We start from the raw sequence: 20,744 nt of genomic DNA, 5'->3' as shown, positions 1-20,744 counted from the left end.
CCCCGCCCTCTGCCCTCGAAAAAAGGGACGATGGCTGCGATGTCAAAACGCCAACTCCGACGATAGCGGGTCCCACTCTTTATTTCACTACGCGTAGATCTAATCTCACAAGTGGTTCATTATTTTAAGGTAGTTTCAATTTAGATAAGTCGGAACATAGTTGATGTACTGGAAAGTCTATCAAGGAAGAGGTTAAAGATATAAGTTATTAGTAAAGTATTTCACTTACACTTAAAATTTTTCTGTGAAAATCAGGATGCCTTCATTATTTACTTTATTATACTGAGTTTTTGTTTATTTAATTATTTAATATAAATAATCTTTGTTTTTTGTGAAATTTCATTTCTTTTCCTCCTCCCCACTTTTGGATGCTTCACGTTTTTCTGTAACGCACTGTAGACTAAAAAAACAGTTTCAAAACTTTAGATGAGATGTATATTAACACACGAGTTACTGTGCTTAAATACTGGCAATACACATACAGTGTGAAGTTTCTACTCTATGAACTTAATTTTCGAAACAAACTCTGATATTTCTTTGTTTGTCTGTCCATACAGTCAGTCTAAAAGTCACACTATCGAATAAAAAGTTATCAATTCTTTTTTTACTTAATTGTTAATTTCTACTATTTTTGCACCTGTTCCTCAAGCTTTATTTTATGGCAAAATGTACTTACAAAATTATTCTTTGACGTTCCTCCATTCGTTGTTGGACCACCATATACTGTGAAACCTAATTTATACGTTACCTCAAAAAAGATGGTCCACTACTCTATTACCACACATGTCCTTGGTACCATAGAGAACAGCAAGCTTCGATCTTTAGATAAAAGAAGTACCATACCTTGTGCTGAGTACTGAGTTTTAAAATGTTGTCTACTTTACCTGGTACAATTCATACCAAGATACGGGCCATCTGTAAGAAAAATACAGTGCTACCAATGTACATACCATTTGTCTTAAAATAGATTTAACTCATTCTACGCCACAGGAGTATCTGTCAGCAGCACACAAGTGTAAAAAAAAGTGCTCTTGAAGCAAACTTAAAAGCGCCGAAGAAGTGACAAAGGAGATGCTCATATGCAGCTGTGGATTACAAACGGGGAATCAGAAAGATATGGCTTTGCCATCTATCTCATCCTCTTATACAAACGAGAAACATTCATGTCACATACTAACAAAGGGAGGTCCAGAAATACGATCGAGTTTTTTGAGACTATGTATATGATGATGTAGGTTAAGATCTCATGTATCACACAATGCAGCCTTTCACTCTGGTGGATCCTCGTTTGCCAGTAATTAACGAAAAACAAATTCGAAATTGTGACGCCCAGTAGCGTCACAAACGGCAGGCGATTCAGGCTGGTTGGATGGAGTAATGGATAGGATGAAGCCTTCGCATGCAGGAGGTTCGTGGTTCGAATCTTGTGAGGTGCACTAAGTTCTTATACCGAAACTCCAGAGAAACTGGTATAGGCATGCGTATTCAAACACAGAGATACATAGGCAGAATACGACACTGCGGTCGGCAACGCTTATATAACTCAAGTGTATGGCGCAGTTAGATCGGTTACTGCTGCTACAATGGCAGGTTACCAAGATTTGAGTGAGTTTGAACGTGGTGTTATAGTCGGCGCACGAACGATGGAACACACCACCTCCGAGGTAGCGATGAAGTGGGGATTTTCCCACACGAGCGTTTCACGAGTATACCGTGAATATCCGGAATCTCCGATATCGCTGCGGCCCGAAAAAGATCCTGCAAGAACGGGACCAACGACGAGTGAAGAGAATCGTTCAGCGTGACAGAAGTGCAACCCTTCCGCAAGTTGCTGCAGATTTCAATGCTGGGCCATCGACAATTGCCAGCGTGCGAACCATTTAAGGAAACATCGCCGATATGGGCTTTGGGAGCAGAAAACCCGCTCGTGTACCCTTGATGAATGCACGACACGAAGCTTTACGCCTCACCTGCGCCCACCAACACTAAACTGGACTGTAGATGGCTGGAAACATGTTGCCTGGTCGGACGAGTCTCGTTTCAAATCGTATCGAGCGGATGGAAGTAAAAGAGTATGGAGACAACCTCATGAATCCGTGGACCCTGCATGTCAACAGGGGGCTGTTCAAGCTGCTGAAGGCTCTGTAATGGTGTGGAGCGTGTGCAGTTGGAGTGATACGGGACCCCTGATACGTTTATATACCACTGTGACAGGTGACACGCACGTAAGCATCCTGTCTGATCACCTGCATCCATTCATCTCCATTGTGCATTCCGACGGACTTGGGCAATTCCAGCAGGACAATGCGCCACCCCACACGCCCAGAATTGCTACAGAGTTGCTCTGGGAACATTCTTCTCAGTTTAAACACTTCCTCTGGCCGCCAAACTCCCCAGACGTGAACATTATTGAACATATATCCACCCCTCGTACTCTTACGGATTTACGGACAGCCCTGCAGGATTCACGGTGTCTGTTCCCTCCACCACTACGTCAGACATCAGTAGAGTCCACGCCACGCCGTGTTGCGGCACTTCTGCGTGCTCGCAGTGGCCCTACACGATAGTGGGCAGGCGTACCAGTTTCTTTCGCTCTTCAGCGTATTTTAATTTTAAAATCTTTATCGAAATGACTTTCATCACAATTTTATTCACTCCATTGATTAAAATGCAATTTTTAATTTCTTTTCCTTCGTCACGTGTTTTTAATCCTAACATCAGCTTCTTCATTCGCTCTCATTTTTCTTCCTATTATTCTTTCCTCCACTTGAAATCTTTGCTCATGTGTTTTTAATTAATTTTATGTTTTAATTTCGATTGAATTCCTTTTGTTTTATGACCCTATTTTTTTTTCGTCCAAATTATGCGTTCGTTATATCTATCCTTCATTTTGCTTGAATTTTATTTTACTTATAAACCCGTTTTTCATTTTAATTTTCATCTACGTTATTTTATCCACAGTGCAAAAGGAATTTAGAGTATGTTTTAAATGCTTGTACGACGATTACCGTGCAAAACAAAATTGCACATCTGGTAACGAAAAATACATTTTTCAGACCATTCCACAAAGATAAATAGATTATTTCATTGTTTGCTTTTTAGCTCATATAACAGAATTTTCTAATACTTGAATATTATAATAGGCTAATACGATTAAAATACATTTTCACAAAAATTTCGACTGGAAAAAAATGATATAAAGTAAAAACGAAACAAATGTAAATGTTCATACGGTGATTAAAATGATGTGATAAAGGAAGGGAATCAAAAAATTTCATTTTAATCAATTGACTGAATAAAAATAATGGTGAATGTTATTTCGATAGAGGTTTAAACAGAAAATAAACTTTGAACATAGCTGCTAAGGTTCAGTGACCGTGTCAGAATTATATTGGAACAAATAAGCCCTCGGTCAGAAATATTAAGTCAAAATTGACCTGGTTTCGACGCTACTATGAGCACCGTCATCAGAATTAGAATAAGCGTTCTTTAGAAAGTGTGGGCAAGTAAACACTTTCTAAAGTGGGCACCTGAGTCTTGTTGCAACCCCTGTCCACAGTATGAGCAGCCCTTAGCGGCTCGCCATCTCACAACTGTTCATGAGGTAGCCTTTCCGGCTCAGATGTTTTTTTAATATGTGACTTGTAAGTACTGCATCTTTTCCGGTCAGTACAAACTTTAATTTTATTAATGTACTATATACCTAATATGTTTTAGAACAGTCTAATTCTGAAGACGACGCTCATAGTAGCGTCGAAATAAGGTCTATTTTGACATAATATTTGTGACCGAGGGCTTATTTGTTCAAATATAGGAAAAAAAAGATTTACTGCGTCTAACGATATTCGAACCCACATTCTCCTAGCACTTGAAGCTGTTATTCTATCCATTATACGACGCATTCAAACTATATAACGTCCCATTTTAACACTACTGAATCGCACGCAAAATTCTCATTTTCTTTTTCGTCAGTTACTCGCAAATTAGGGTCTACGAGGGTGAATGTCTGCAGAGTGTGATACACAGGATCTTAAACTACATCATTGTACAGATAGTTTCTCCTTGTAAGAAACGCTCATTGGACAAAGAAGAGTTAAAAGAACACACTAATCGCTTTGTAGCACTGCAGACGGTGCAGCGTTGCTATCAGGCGGCCATGTGAACCTTCTCCCCCTCCCCCTGCAATGGTGACGCAGTTTGTGGCAGTGAAGTATTGTATGGATCAGCGCGGTGACGTGGCTTCACATGAGAAACATGACAAAATGGGAGGAAGGAACCATCATGTGCCCATTAATGGAGTGTATGCTGTAGCAGAATTACACGACGCATGAAGCATGCAATATTGCACTGTAAAAGAAAAGAAAATGGCTAACACCAACGATATAAAACCAGCTAAAATTGGTCTTCACATGTCCTTTGAAAAAACTAAGATATTGACAAACATCAAGCACTCAAAGTTCAAGAACAGAAGACTGAAACAGTAAAAGAATTCAAATATCTCGGAGAATGGATTAGTTGGAATGCTGGGGAAAGCAATGGAGTCCAGAAAAAATAAGCTTGAATTGGCCTTGCAACTAACAAAATACATACAACAAAAAATCCCTTTCATGGGGGTCCAAAATTACACATTACAAGACAGTGATTAAGCCAGAAGCACTGTATGCAGCAGAAACACGAAACATGAATTTCAAAGGCCAAATGGAGAAACTTGAGCTAAAGGAAAGAAAAATTTTAAGAAAAATCATTGGGCCAAAATTTCAAGACAACAAGATTATACACATCAAAAATGAAACTCTCTACAAGAAAATTGAAAAACTTTCAGATTCTGATGCGAAAAAGGAGAATAAATTTTTATGATCATCTTCTCAGATTAACTAAACAAATCTTTGACTTGTTCCGTAACTGAAAAACGAAGCCCAACTGGTTTAAAGAAACTGAGAAAGACCTAGTGGAATTAAAGATTTCAGAAAATTCACTTATTGATCGAACTGCTAAATTAATTGCTAAAGATGAAAACATAAGGTTCCAAGACAAATCCACACAAAAGTCCAAACCTTTCATCGCGGAAGAAGAGAGGAGAAGAAGATCAGAAAGAATGAAGAAATACCGGGCCCTAAGAAAAGAACGCACAAAGAAATTATTGATCCAGTGTACCACAAAGAGGGTGAAACGAAAGAAGAAGAAGATATAAAAGTAGGAAAGGCTTGCGGTGTGGTGTGGGATAAGCAACGACCAACAAAGTGCGTGCTAGGCGGTGAGCAGGGGGGGAGAGTGCAGGGAGTTTGCGGCTGCGCAGTTGGCACACCTGCTGCGGCGCGGGGGACCCCCGCAGGCTGGCGCAGCGCGGCGGGGACTCCCCGCTGGCTGCTGTCGGCGCTGCTCGAGTCCTCGTCGTCGTCCTCGCCCTCCTCCTCCTCCTCCTCCTCCTCCACGTCGCACGGCTCGTCGGGCCGCGCCCCGGCCTGCCCCTGGCGGCGCGACGGCGGCCCGTCGACGGCCGCGTCCTCTTCGTCTTCGTCGTCGTCGTCGTCCTCGTCCCCGCGCCGCCCCCGCCGCCCCCGCGCCCTCCCCCCGCCCCCGTCTTTGCTGCCCCTGTGGCAGCACTCGCTGCACTGGCTGCACATGGACAACGTGACGGCGTCTGGGGGGTGGTCACTGCCGAAGAGGCCCGTGTCTGCTGCGAGCCCCGAAAACTGCCCGCGGGCCCGACCTACACCCCACCGGCAACGGTATAACCGCACGCGGGTAGTGTCCGGTACCTGTCCGAAATCTCCTGGCTCCGGATGTACAGACCACGAGTAAGTAGTATGGAGTGTGTCCAGTGCAGTCCAGCTCACAACAGGGGCTCCAGTCGTTGAAAATTGCCTATGGGCCTACACCAATCGTCGACAAAATTTGGAATAAACTGGTGTGATCCAGAAAGAAGAAGAGATTAACTTGTCGATATCTGGGCAATCTGGACGTATGTGGACTGTCCTGCAGATCCCCTATTATTACCCTCGCGAGGAGCTGCGGTCTATCTCTCCTACGAAGTCTCGGTGCTTACCTGCCGGGCTGCACAGTATCTCTGTCTGAACTTTTCCTGCGAGGCACAGTGGACTTTCTTCAGAGCGACAGTTCGTGGGATCACTTGCCACACGAGGCACACCGCCCCTCACTGCCAGTGAGGTAATGGAATACCCTCCAGATCCTGCAGTCACTATGGTGGAGAGGTGGTCTGGATCTAGGACGTCTTGATCCCTATCTTGAATACCCCTGTGGAAATCGCACGTTCACCTGCTGGTAGCAAGGCCCTCTTCAGAAAAGACAGTTTGTGGGATCACTTGCCAAATGAAGCGCACAAACTCTGACCTTTCTGGCACATGGAATATATTTGCATTGAGGCAAATTTCTGTGATCGCATAAACAAATTCCTTGCAAGATGGCCTGTATTGTATTCAGGTTATAGTTACTAGACCCTTTCGAAGGCCTTCAAAGGTAGCCCTTCGAACTCACTATCAATTTGCTGCTAATACTTTCGGCATAGCTTTTTTCCAAGTCCTCGCATATCTGAGAAGCCCTCAGCCAGTGGCGGAAGCACAACCCGAAATCTGCTCAAATGTCTCCGAGGATCCGACTCTCCAAATCTGATCCTCACCAGGTCTTCCGCCCGGGCCAGAAATTCTCTCCCGAGAGTGCGGCTGCCACCTCGCTCGAGTGCCACCGAGTCCTCGGGGACAGCCAGCCGGGACAAAGAATAGCTGCACGTGCGTCTCTTTTCTCTTCTGTTTCTTTTATTTCTTCCCGCCCCCCCCACTTGCAACTGTGGGATTAGCTGCAGTGTTCCTTCGGGACAATGGAGCCGTTCGCACACAGCTGCAGGATAGCGGGACGTGCCTTCCCTCCCCACAATTCTTTCCGCTCACGCCTTTTGTTTCAGGTATCGCATCCAGGAAATCCTATAGGAGGCAGAACAGAGTGCCACTGTTAACACACGTATCTGTAAAGGGGCAAACTGTTTCTTTTTTATATAATTACTAACGCACAATGTACCATTAAAGTCTACTGTATTATCTTCAAAATACGTAAGATCAGTCAGTCACATCAATTTCTGATGACACGTTTCGGAGTATTTACATCTCTTCATCGTCAGGTGGAAATTATTTTTGCTCTTACATCGACCAAATAATATTTCGAATATTTGGAAAGCTCCCCTTCTCGAAATTGCACCCACTATTGTAAATTTGCCCACAAAAAAAGCGACGAAACACTATTTTAATGATTTACAGTGTCGATTCAGTTTACCTGAAGAAGCAAAGAGGTAAGTACCCCGAAACCCACCTCATATCACACCACACCGTCTCTCCGAAAAGTTCCGAGACTGGTTATTTCCTGGCGTACAAAGCCAGCGCCTTAACCAGTGGCAACTTGAACAAACAATACAAGCCCATTCGGCTAGGCACTTGTGAGCAGGATGTGTCAAGCTGTGAACGTGTGGCCGTAGTACATCAACGTTGTCTCACAGACTGCTATGGATCGACAAGTCTAAATGAAGTGTTGCAGACTGTTTTGAAGAAGAGAAGAACGTGTCCAAAGTGTCTCCCGCACTCCTTGACTCCTTAATAAACCCTGTCACTCCTGGACGCCTGCAGCGACTTAATGAAATGCAAAACGAAGTCAATTCTTTTCTGGAAAAAAACCTTCACAGGTTCAGAGACTTGGTTTTATCAATACGAACGTACCGCGTGTGCAGAAATTCACATGAAGGGTCACGCTAAGAGGACGCAACTGACATTGAAGACAATAAGATGCGCTTTCATCAGAACCCCAAAGAAGGACTTATCTCACAGTTTAAAAGGTTGAATGAACGTTCTGTGCTTTGTGTTCAAGTCTGGAGATATTACATACAACACGTGAAGCACTAAAACCACCATATTAATTAACTTTATATTTTATTAATCCAGGCTCGAAACTTTTTGGACTGACGGCGATACAAATGATACAGACAGTGCACAGTTTCTTACAACATGAAAACTGGTTAACCCAAGCAATTTGTGGAAAAAAACAACGTTTTAAGTAAATATACCACATCTACAAACACACACTGCCGAAAAAAAATTAGGACACCTGGAAAGAGGACGTCAATTTTGATCCGATCCCGGCATATGCCACCTGCTGGACAGTAGATATGGTAATACACTATTGGCCATTAAAATTGAAACACCACGAAGATATTGTGCTACAGACGCGAAATGTAACCGACAGGAAGAAGATGCTGTGATATGCAAATGATTAGCTTTTCAGAGCATTCACACAAGGCTTGTGCCGGTGTCGACACCTACAACGTGCTGACGTGAGGAAAGTTTCCAACCGATATCTCATACACGAACAGCAGTTGGCCGGCGTTGCCTGGTGAAACGTTGTTGTGATGCCTCGTGTAAGGAAGAGAAATGCGTACCATCACGTTTCCGACTTTGAAAAAGGTCGGATTGTAGCCTATCGCGATTGCGTTTTATCGTATCGCGACATTGCTGCTCGCGTTGGTCGAGATCCAATGACTGTTAGCAGAATATGGAATCGGTGGGTCAGGAGGGTAATACGGAACGCCGTCCTGGATCCCAACGGCCTCGCATAACTAGCAGTCGAGATGACAGGCATCTTAGCCGCACGGCTCTAAAGGATCGTGCAGCCACGTCTAGATTCCTGAGTCAACAGATGGGGACGTTTGCTTGCAAGACAACAACCATCTGCACGAACAGTTCGGCGACTTTTGCAGCAGCACGGACTATCAGCTCAGAGACCGTGGCTGCGGTTACCCTTGACGCTGCTGTATCACAGACAGGAGCGCCTGCGATTGTGTACTCTACGACGAGCCTGGGTGCACGAATGGCAAAACGTTATTTTTTCGGGTTCTGTTTACAGCATCATGATGGTCGCATCCGTTTTGGCGACATCGCGGTGAAAGCACAATTGGAAGCGTGTATTCGTCATCGCCATACTGACGTATCACCCGGCGTGACGTTACGGGGTGCCGGTGGTTACACGTCTCGGTCACCTCTTGTTCGCATTGACGGCACTTTGAACAATGGACGTTACATTTCAGATGTGTTACGACCCGTGGCTCTACCATTCATTCGATCCCTGCGAAACGCTACATTTCAGCAGGATAATGCACGACATGTTGAAGGCCCTGTAAGGGGCCTTTCTGGATACAGAAAATGTTCGACTGCTGCCCTGGTCACGACATTCTTCAGATCTCTCACCAACTGAATACGTCTGGTCAATGGTGGCCGAGCAACTGGCTTGTCACAATACGCCAGTCACTACACTTGATGAACTGTGGTATCGTGTTGAAGCTGCACGTGCAGCTGTACCTGTACACGCCATCCAAGCTCTGTTTGACTGAATGTTCAGGCGTATTAAGGCCGTTACTTAGGCAGAGGTGGTTGTTCTCGGTACTGATTTCTCAGGAACTATGCACCCAAATTGTGCGAAAATGTAATCACGTCAGTTCTAGTATAATGAATTTGTGCAATGAATACCCGTTTATCATCTGCATTTCTTCTTGGTGTATTATAGTGGCCAGTAGTGTATATTCAACATCCTCTTGGAAGACAGAGTGTACTGGCACAACTACCAGAGCAGCATCTGCGTCTATCCTTTAATAGGGAATGCTCACAGCAAGAAGGCACAGTGTGGTGGAAACGTGTGAAGCGAGCAGGCAACCGTGACACAGACACCCACCCGTGCTTACTACAGCCGACTAAGCTACTTTGGAAGGAGTCAAACGGTGGCCTTCCGAGGGCGAGATGGTCCTTTCGGAGAGTTGCCGCACAAGCTGGAAGTGCTGTGTCAGTGGTGCAATGATGCCAATATCGATGGTCTCGTGAACATTCTGATACACGTAGAGGACGTTCTGGACGTCCGGGGAGCACAGATGCCCGCCAACATCGTCGTAGTGTAAGGGCAGCACTGGAGGATCGTACAGCTACCACAGCACAGATAAGAGGGCTCTGAACCCAGACGTGTCTGCGCGAACTGTTACGAACCCGTCATTAGCTGTGGGGACTACTGGCACGCACACCCCTACCCCATCTTGCCCTCGCGCCACAGCAGCAACTTGCATGGCTCGACTAGTGACGTCAGAGGATTGACGGATGGGGCAGCGTTCACTTCAGCAATGAAAGCAGGTTCTGTGAGCAAGCAGTTGATGGTCCTTTGCGTGTACGAAGTAGTCCTGGTGAGCGCTGTCTTGCAGAGTGCATTAGTTCAAGACACACTGGCCCAATCGCTGACCTTACGGTCAGAGCTGCGATGAGCTACAGCCCTCGTCCACTCTTGGGGTGTCAGGAGAGGACGCTAACCAGTGGTCGGTGCGTGCAGAATGTTGTTAGATCCGTTCTCCTGCTGGTCTTGCAACAGGATGGTGATGTGCTGCTCCAACAGGATAACGCTCGTCCACACACTGCCTGTGAAACTCACCGTGCTCTGCAAGACATGCAGCAACTCAACTGGCCAGCATGATCTGCGGACTTGCCTCCAATCCAGCACATGTGGGATATGATGGGACGAGAAATGACTACTGCGACTCGACAACCAACAACTCGTTACAGAACTACGGGAACAGGTCAAGCAGGGGTCTGTATACGTCATCTGTACGATCCACTGGATACCAGAGTGAGCGCCTGCATTGCCGTCCGTGGATGTTACGCCACGTACTAGTGTGGGTGTTTCCGTATGGTAACTCAGACTCGCTTGTGCTACTGATCTGTAAATGTAATCATTTCATGTACTCCATATGCAATGTTGGGGCAACGGCCTTGCCGCAGTGATTACACCTGTTCCCGTGAGATCACCGAAGTTAAGCGCTGTCGAGTGTGGTCGGCACTTGGATGGGTGACCATCTGGGCAGCCATGCGCCGTTGCCGTTTTTTGGGGGGTACTCAGCCTCGTGATGCCAATTGAGGAGCTACTCGACCGAACAGAAAACCATCGTAACGACCGGAAGAGCAGTGTGCTGACGACACGCCCTGCCTATCAGCCTCCTCAGGGAGGATGACATGGCGGTCGGACGGTCCCGCTGGGCCACTTGTGGCTTGAAGATGTTACGTTCAAATGAAATGATAGTCTACTTTTAATTTCCTGCACTATCGTCTCCTCAAACGGTCACACATCGTAATTCAGGGCTTAACCAAATATAACTCCTAAGCGAGAAGACACCCCCACATTCTGAGATTACCGCTGAGACAAGAACAATATTACTACAAAAAAAGAGACAATTACTGCCTAAACAGGAATTCCAACACACTAGAAGGGACAAAATAATACTAATAATTGCAAGTTCATGTCTGCTCAATATAGACTACATCTGAGATTGAAACGACAACACTGCCGAAAATAATTAGTACACCATTCTAGATGTTTCCAATTCACTCAAGATTTTTTGTTGCTACGGTGCAGACGTAGTACATTTACAGATCAACAGCATAAGTGGTTCTGAAGTAGCAGGTATCGAACCCTCATGAAGACCGCATATTAGTACATGGTATAGCCTCAAATGCTGGCGCTGACTCTGACATCCAGTGGACCATACAGGTGGCGAATGCTGTCCTGGGATGTGTTATGGCAGTCCTGCAGGAACCTGTTAACGTAATTCTGTAAGAGTTGCCGGTAGTCAGGTAACGCAAGTCACTTCTCGGCCCATCATATCCCACACAAGCCGAGAAAATCTTGCTGGCCAGGGAAGTTGCTCCACGTCTTACAGTGCACACTGAGTTTCACAAGCAGTGCGTGGACGAGCGTTATCCTGTTGGAGCAACACATCAGCTTCCTGTAGCAAAAATGACAAAAGAATGGATGGGTCTGTCAACATTCTGCACGTACTGAGTGTACTCCAGAAACACTAAAAGTGAATGAAAGATGTAGCTTATCGCATCCCAACCAAATGGCATCAGGTGGGGCCTTTGCAACTCGGAAGAGTGTACTCTACGAGACAGTGCTCACCAGGCCTGTGTCGTAATGACAAACCACCATCACTTGAGTGCAGCCAGAATCTGCCTTCATCGCTGAAAATTAAGGCGCGCCATTTCGTCTTCCAAGTTTTCTTGAGTCGAGCCGTGCACGTCGAAGCTGCGCCGTAACTGGAAGCCGGGCTAGAGGCGTGCGTGCCAGTAGTCCCCACAGCTAATAACTGCTCCGCAGCAGGTGGTGTTGACACGACTGGACTCACGAGCGCTCTTACCTGCACTGTGGTAGCTGCACAGTCTGCCACTGCTGCCATCGCAATACGACGATCCTGGCAGGTATCTGTGCTGTTCAGGTCATCACCACTGGGTGTGACTGTGTTCACGTGGCCACTGATACGTTGCAGAACTGACGAAACTGTCCGAGAGAACCATCCCGCCACCCAGAGGGCCACAATGCGACCACTTTCAAACTCGCTCACTTGGCTGCAGAAAGCACGAGTGCGTCTCTGTGCCACGGTTGCCTGCTCGCTTCACACTTTTGCATCACACTGAGCGTTCTGGATGTGAGCATTCACTGTTAAAAGGTGGACACAGGTGGCGCTCTGTTAGCTACGCCACTACACCATCTGTTGCCAGCCGATGTTCAAACCATTATCAGTAGATTTACTATCCCCACAGATCGCACATCCTTTTTATTATCTTTATTTACACGTCACGTTCCGTAGGACCAAATTGAGCAGCAAATCTACGAGGTCATAGAACGTGTCAGTACATGAAATTACAACATAAAAGTAGTAACAGATAAAAATAAACGCTTATGAACCCGAAAAAAGTCACTCCATAAGTTTAAGTAAACGCAATCAACAATACAATAAGAATCAGATTAATTATTCAACCAACTCCTCGACAGAATAGAAGTAGTAACCCAAGAGGAAACTCTTCAGTTTCGATTTGTAAGCGCGTGGATTACTGCTAACATTTTTCAATTCGAGTGGCAGCTTACTGAAAATGGTTGCAGCAGTATACTGCACACATTTTTGCACAAGAGTTAAGGAAGTTCAATCCAAATGCAGGTTCGATTTCTGCCGAGTATTAACTGAGTGAAAGCTGCTTATTCTTGGGAATAAGCTAATATTGTTAACAAGAAATATATGTATTGAGAGGCTAATGTCAAAATATCCAGACTCATGAACACAGGTCGACAAGAGGTTCGTGAACTTACAACACTTATTGCCCGAACCGCCCATTTCTGAGGCAATGATATCCTTTTTCAATGGGAAGAGTTACCCCAAAATCTAATACTACACGACATAAGTGAATGGAAAAAGCAAAGAAGACTAATTCTTGTGTCAAACGATCACACACTTCAGATACCGTTCGAATAGTAAAAATGGCAGTATTAAGTCTTTTAACAATATCCTGAACGTGGGCTTTCCACGACAGCTTACTATGTATCTGAACACCTAGGAATTTGAACTGTTCAGTTTCATTAATCATATGCCCATTCAGTGGAATCAAACATCATGTTCTGTTGAACTGTGTGTTACAGACTGTAAAAACTGAGTCTTACTGTGATTTAACGTTAGTTATTTTCTACAAGCCATGAACTTAGGTCATGCACTGCACTATTTGAAACCGAGCCGATGTTGCACACAATATCCTTTACTACCAAGCTTGTGTCATCAGCAAACAGAAATATTTTAGAGTTACCCATAATACTAGAGGGCATATCACTTATATAAATAAGGAACAGGAGCGGCCCCAACACTGATCCCTGGGGCACCCCCCCATTTGACAGTGCCCCACTCAGATCCCACATCACAGCCGTTATCAACATTGTGAATAATGACGTTTTGCTGCCTGTTGCTAAAGTAAGACGTAAACCAATTTTGAGCTACTCCCTGTATTCCGTAATGGTCCAAATTTATGGAGCAACATCTTGTGATCAACACAAGCAAATGCCTTAGTTAAATCAAAAAATATACCAGGCGTTCGAAAGCTTTTGCTTAGCCCATCCAGTACCTCACAGACAAAAGAGAATATAGCATTTTCAGTTGTTAAACGACTTCTTAACCCGAATTGTACATTTGATAGCTAATCGTGTGATATAAAATGATCAATTATCCTTACGTACACAGCCTTTTCAATAACTTTCCCAAACACTGATGGCATAGAAATAGGTCTACAATTACCTACATTATCCCTTTCCCCCTCTTTATAAAGCGGATTTAATATTGAGTACTTTAATTGCTCAGGAAACTGACCATTCCTAAAGGAAAAATTACAAATACGGCTAAATACTGGGCTAACATGTACAGCACAGAACTTTAATATTCTTCTAATCACTCCATCAAAACACTGAGAGTCCTTAGTCTTCAGTGATTTAATTACAGACTCAATCTCCCTTTTGTCTGTATCACAGAGGAGTATTTCAGCCATCAATCTCGGAAATGCATTCGCCAAGAAAGTTACATGATACCATCATTGGATCAAAATCGACGTCCTCTTTCCAGGTGTACTAATTTGTTTTCTGGCAGTGTGTTTGTCTTACTAAACCAGCACGACACTTTGTGAATCAGTTGGTTTTATTACTGCCACATAACCGTCATACCATGTCTTTTGGTAAAAGGTCAACATCTTCAGATTCGTCACCACCTCCACCTCACTTCCCCCACTTTCTTACACTGTAATAAGGATTTTACAGTGTTTAAAACAATAGCCTATGATTCATCGTGAAATGCTTCCATATTGTGGGTAATCGTAAGATTTCAATTAAGACCTCGAAATATTCTGGCTATGGTAGTGAACCTGTACCTTCTATAGATATTCGCCCATCAGTGCAATAAGTTATAGCGGGCCAGAGTGGCCGTGCGGTTCTAGGCTCTACAGTCTGGAACCGAGCGACTGCTACGGTCGCAGGTTCGAATCCTGCCTCGGGCATGGATGTGTGTGATGTCCTTATGTTAGTTAGGTTTAAGTATTTCTAAATTCTAGGGGACTGTGTCCTCAGAAGTTAAGTCGCATCGTGCTCAGAGCCATTTTTTTTGCAATAAATTTTTCCTGACGATGGATGATTTGGCAGAGACCATGATCGTACAAGCTTGAATTTTTCTGTTTCAGAAACGTTGCTTCCAGATAAAATTCTCATATTTCTGGAAATGCCTCCCATGTTTTGTTTTGTCATCCGAAGAAAAAGGCACAAGTCTCTAAGTGCCACGTGAGGAAGAAGATGGTTCAAACTCCCGTCCGGCCATCCTGATTTACGTTTTCCTTGATTTCTCTAAATCGCTTCACGCAAATGCCAGGACGGTACCTTTGAAAGAGCACGGCCGTTTTCCTTCCCCTTCCCTAATGGAATGGTATCGATGACCTCCCTGTTTGGACCCCTCCCCAAATTCAACCAACCAACCAACCACGTCAAGAGAACTGGTGATGTCCCAGAGACGCAGCAAATGTGTCTGTGTCATGTTGTGGACAACGATCTGGGCCAGTGTCAGGATGGGGCGAAGAAACAGCGCCAGGCGGTTTAACGCTACACTTCATCCTGACGTTCCTCAACTGTCGTTGTTACGAGATTTTGACACTCCGTCAGCAACACACTGTGACCTGTCCCAAAATACACTCAACATCGCCTTGCTTGATGAAAGTTGGTCTTTCGCCTTTTACTGGCCGTAGTCAATCCACACTGCCCATTTTGCTCCACTGTGCTGGGGGCGCCGTGTTACAGCCACCACTGGTCATTCTGATCAGGTGATCAGAGGAGTCCCTTGGACCAGGCTAGTTGTTGTTGTTGTTGTTGTGGTCTTCAGTCCAGAGACTGGTTTGATGCAGCTCTCCATGCTACTCTATCCTGTGAAAGCTTCTTCATCTCCCAGTACCTACTGCAGCATACATCCTTCTGAATCTGCTTAGTGTAATCATCTCTTAGACTCCCTCTACGATTTTGTCCCTCCACGCTGCCCTCCAATGCTAAATTTGAGTTCTCTTCTTCAGAAACGCTTTCCTTGCCATTGCCAGTCTACATTTTATATCCTCTCTACTTCGACCATCATCAGTTATTTTGCTCCCCAAATGGCAAAACTCCTTTACTACTTTAAGTGTCTCACTTCCTATATCTAATTCCCTCAGCGTCACCAGACTTAATTTGACTACATTCCATTATCCTCGTTTTGCTTTTGTTGATGTTCATGTTATACCAGGCTAGTAGAGCTACGAAATCCCCACAGCCGGTTCGGCTGGTCGCTCTCTCTGAGTGGCTTTCATCAGGCAAATCACACAGAGGACAGACACCTCTGTGGCGTTCAAAATGTTGGTTGGTTCGGGAGAGCAGACCAAATAGCGAGGTCATCGGTCTCATCAGATTAGGGAACGACGAGGACGGAAGCGAGCAGTCGCCTTTGTCAAAGGAACCATCCCAGCATTTGCCTCAAGCGATTTAGGGAAATCACAGAAGACCAGGAGAACCGGACGCGGGTTTGAACTGTAGTCCTCCAGAATGTGAATCCAATATGCTAACCACTGCACCATCTCGCTCGGGCAAAATGTCATGCAAGGTGTTCAGAACTGATCCGTGACAAATTTCCCCTTGTAAATAAGTTGTACACAACTGCAACCATTCACTTTTTTTGAATATCAATGCTTTATTACACGAACCGCTTCTCGAACCTTTTCAGGTTCATCTTCAGATGGTTTAGGGAGGATCCGGGAAGTGACATCATTACTGGTAGTAGCATAATGCTGGGTGCTGGTTCTAAGGCTATGACTATAGCTTATCTGTCGATATGGGTGTAAACTTAGTTTTTACTCACTGCGACAGTATAGGCGGCTTTTTTCGGATCTGTCTGCCTCCATTTTGATGTCCAGAACACATTGACACAAACTATATTAGTTTACGGTTTGACAGTGTAATATACAAGTAGAAATAAGATATCAGATCACCTGAAATTTGTTCTTGTAGTAATTTATTTATTTATTTTATCTTGTGCTCTCATGTTATCACAGTTCTGATTAAAATACTTGACCTTATATCGACTTTAACACATGTAAAGAACAACAAATTACATCTCTGGATAAAGTAGGCTTATACCATATCTTTCTGTTTAGATCTTGGTTACAAGCAACAGTCCTAAAGCGCATGCTGGATGCTGGTAAAGTGTCACTGTCAAAATATAGTTTGTGTGAAAGTGTTCTGGACATCAAAATGGAGGCAGACAGATCCGAAAAAAGCCGCCTATACTGTCGCAGTAAGTAAAAACTAAATTTACATCCATATCGATAGATAAGCTATAGTCATAGCGATACACTAAAGTGTGAGCCATTTTTCTGCCATAGAACCAGCACCCAGCATTATGCTACAACCAGTAATGACGTAACTTCCCGGATCCTCCCGAAACTATCTGAAGATGAACCTGGAAAGGTTCGAAAAGCGGTTCATGTAATAAAGCATTATTATTAAAAAAAGTGACTGGTTGCAGTTGTGTATAACTTATTTACATTCTATATACAGTCACTGTTCTAAAATATCCGTAATGGATAAGCATAAATTTCCCCTTTCTCGAATGTCACCCAGATTGTGATACATCAATTTTCTAGGACGAGCACCTCTGCCCCTTCCCGATTCTTCACTGACACATGGTCTAGCAACTTGGTTCTTCGTCATTCAGACTTGTCCGACCACACTGGAAGCATATACGTCTGCTAACCTGTATCTCATATAATGGTGCCTTACAATAGTACAGCACAGATTGTTGGAGCACTGGTCCGCTCCAAAAGCAGATAACCAACTATCGGAAGATGCACCACTCTATCAATGGAGTGCGCCGGTTAGTCTAGGCATCTCTAGCGGCGTGCTATGGTACTGAGGCGAGTGGATTTCACTGGGTACCAGGGATGCAGACATTTCACTGCAAAGAAGCCGAAAATTATTAGTGTAATGCTATTGTTTCGAGGTGATAATTAAAATTTTACTACACTCACGCTCATAAATTAAGGATCATGCTGATATGTGGTGAAACAACGCTCTGGTGGGCGGTTTGAGGGTTTAAATCACCTCGGGGTCTGACCGAGCGGTGCATTTGACCTGCGGTCGTCGCTCGGTGGCGCTGGCAGCAGTCCACATACGCAGAGGTGTGTTGGTGCATGTCAGAGTACGGTGCAGCGAGTAAGTGTGCAGACCTTTTCAGACCTGACTGTGTGCTGAAAATGGCTCAAAGAACACATATTGATGACGTTATGAGGGGTAGAATACTAGGGCGACTGGAGGCTGCTCAAACACAGCAGGTCGTAGCACGGGTCCTCCGTGTGACACAAACTGTGATCTCGAGATTATGGCAACGATTCCAGCAGACAGGAAACGTGTCCAGGCGCTACAGTACGGTACGTCCACAGTGTACAACACCACAAGGAGACCGATATCTCACCATGAGTGCCCACAGACGGCCACGGAGTACTGCAGGTAGCCTCGCTCGGGACCTTACCGCAGCCACTGGAACAGTTGTCTCCAGACACACAGTCTACAGACGACTGAACAGACACGAGACCTGCAAGGTGCATTCCACTGACCCCTGGTCACGGGAGAGCCCGTAAAGCCTGGTGTCAAGAACACAGTACATGGTAATTGGAACAGTGGTTCCAGGTCATGTTCACAGACGAGTCCAGGTATAGTCTGAACAGTGAGTCTCGCCGGGTTTTCATCTGGCGTGAACCAGGAACCAGATACCAACACCTTAATGTCCTTGAAAGGGACCTGTATGGGGGTCGTGGTTTGATGGTTTGGGGTGGGATTATGATTGGTGCACGTACACCCCTGCATGTCTGTGACAGAGGAACTGTAACAGGGCAGGTGTGTCGGGACGTCACTTTGCACCAGTATGTCCGCCTTTTGGGGGGTGCAGTGGGTCCCACCTTCCTCCTGATGGATGATAACGCACGGCCCCACCGAGCTGCCATCGTGGAGGAGTACCTCGAAACAGAAGATATCAGGCGAATGGAGTGGCCTGCCTGTTCTCCAGACCTAAACCCCATCGAGCACGTCTGGAAGCTGTCGGTCGACGTATCGCTGCACGCCTTCAAACCCCTACGACACTTCAGGAGCTCCGACAGGCACTGGTGCAAGAATGGGAGGCTATAGCCCAGCAGCTGCTCGACCACCTGATCCAGAGTATGAGAACCCGTTGTGCGGCCTGTGTACGTGTGATCATATCCCATACTGATGTAGGGGTACATGCGCAGGAAACAGTGGCGTTTTGTGGCACATGTGCTTCGGGACGGTTTTCTCAACTTATCACAAATAACGTGGACTTACAGGTGTCATGTGTGTTCCCTATGTGCCTATGCTATTAGCGCCAGTTTTTGTGTAGTGCCACGTCCTGTGGCACCACATACTGCAATTGTCCTTAATTTATGAGCATCAGTGTATATGGCTGAGGGTGGCTGCGTTTCGGACAAACATGAATCTCTCATTCTAGTTAATAATTACAAAAAAAAAAAAAAAACCAACTGATGTTTGAACTGTTGTGCTGGTTAAGTGGTACAGTGCAATGACAACTTCCAGAACGAACTTAACAAAAATTTGAGGAAATGATGCCAGGTAATAATAATAAGGGCCTTTTTCCCAAAAGGTTCCTATATTACGTCTCGTTTCGTCATGCCAGGATACAACATGATACCAAAATGATAATGTTGGTGTTTTGGTGCTCATTGGGAACCGTTCGATGACAAAAATTGTTTTTCTCCGCGCTCATCAGCAAATTTGAGACCATTGTGATATTACTTTGACTCAGTGTTGTACACATGAAGAATGCAATTACAAGGCACTCTCACTGTAGTATTTTTGTGTCAGCGTATAATACGAAAAATTGACATGGATGTACTATACAGTAATTTCCTTGGAATGCTTTGCCTGACATGGCCTATACACCATAATATAGTGTGTGGTGGAGGGTGTTTGGAGCAATTACAGTCATGAAAAAGTATAAGGCAACGTAAGGTGTTTTCGTTTTCTCAGAAAAATGGGTCTATGAGGAAAGAAGAATAATATGTAATATAAAAGATGAATTTAAAAAATGGTGTGTTTCAGTCACTTATATTTTCATTCATAACGCATTTGGAGGGGTGACACCCTCTTCTGTAGGTGGAGCAGTACATTATATAAAAATGATTGACACAAATACTTATTTTAACTTATTTTTTATTTCATAAACAGTCTCAGTTTCCGTGCAACTCTGCAACATGAGTGGAATACAGTGCACGTTCTGGACCAAACTTGCGCCTAAATTAAAATAAAAAAAACTCCTTACGAAAAGGCCGTGAAATCCCAACGGTACCGACCGACCGCCGTGTCACCCACAGCCCACAGACGTCACTGGATGCAGATATGGAGGGGCACGTGGGCAGCACACAGCTCTCCCGGCCGTACGTCAGTTTCCGCGACCGGAGCCGCTGCTTCTCAGTCAAGTAACTCCTCAGTTTGCCTCACAAGGGCTGAGTGCTCCCCGCTTGCCAACAGCGCTCGGCAGACCACATGGTCACCCATCCAAGTGCTACCCCAGCCCAACAGTGCTTAACTACGGTGATCAGGCGAGAACCGGTGATACCACTGCGGCAAGCCCGTTGGCGCGCTTAAATTAAGTAATTGAAATATGTGATACAACGAATTAAAGTGCAAAGCTAGTGTCGGTTGCCTATGTACAGGGGCAAGACAGTCTCATCAGTGACATCATGATTATCACTGACAAGCCACGCCCCTCCCTTCCCTTCCTCCTATCCCAGAATCACGTAGAAGTATTAAGAACAACAGAA

The 20,744-nt window shown here is 45.0% G+C and overlaps 1 protein-coding gene and 1 pseudogene across 1 annotated transcript in view; both read right to left on the bottom strand.

Annotated features, from left to right (window-relative positions):
• Positions 1–20,744, bottom strand: part of LOC126295230 (uncharacterized) — a 2,305,622-nt gene that overhangs the window by 1,249,089 nt on the left and 1,035,789 nt on the right. The gene's annotated exons all lie outside the window — the stretch shown is intronic.
• LOC126295564 (5S ribosomal RNA) lies at positions 20,443–20,560 on the bottom strand (annotated as a pseudogene).

Source organism: Schistocerca gregaria, chromosome 11 (assembly GCF_023897955.1).
Source record: "Schistocerca gregaria isolate iqSchGreg1 chromosome 11, iqSchGreg1.2, whole genome shotgun sequence".
Taxonomy (NCBI): domain Eukaryota; kingdom Metazoa; phylum Arthropoda; class Insecta; order Orthoptera; family Acrididae; genus Schistocerca; species Schistocerca gregaria.
This window is presented reverse-complemented; position numbering and strand designations above follow the sequence as displayed.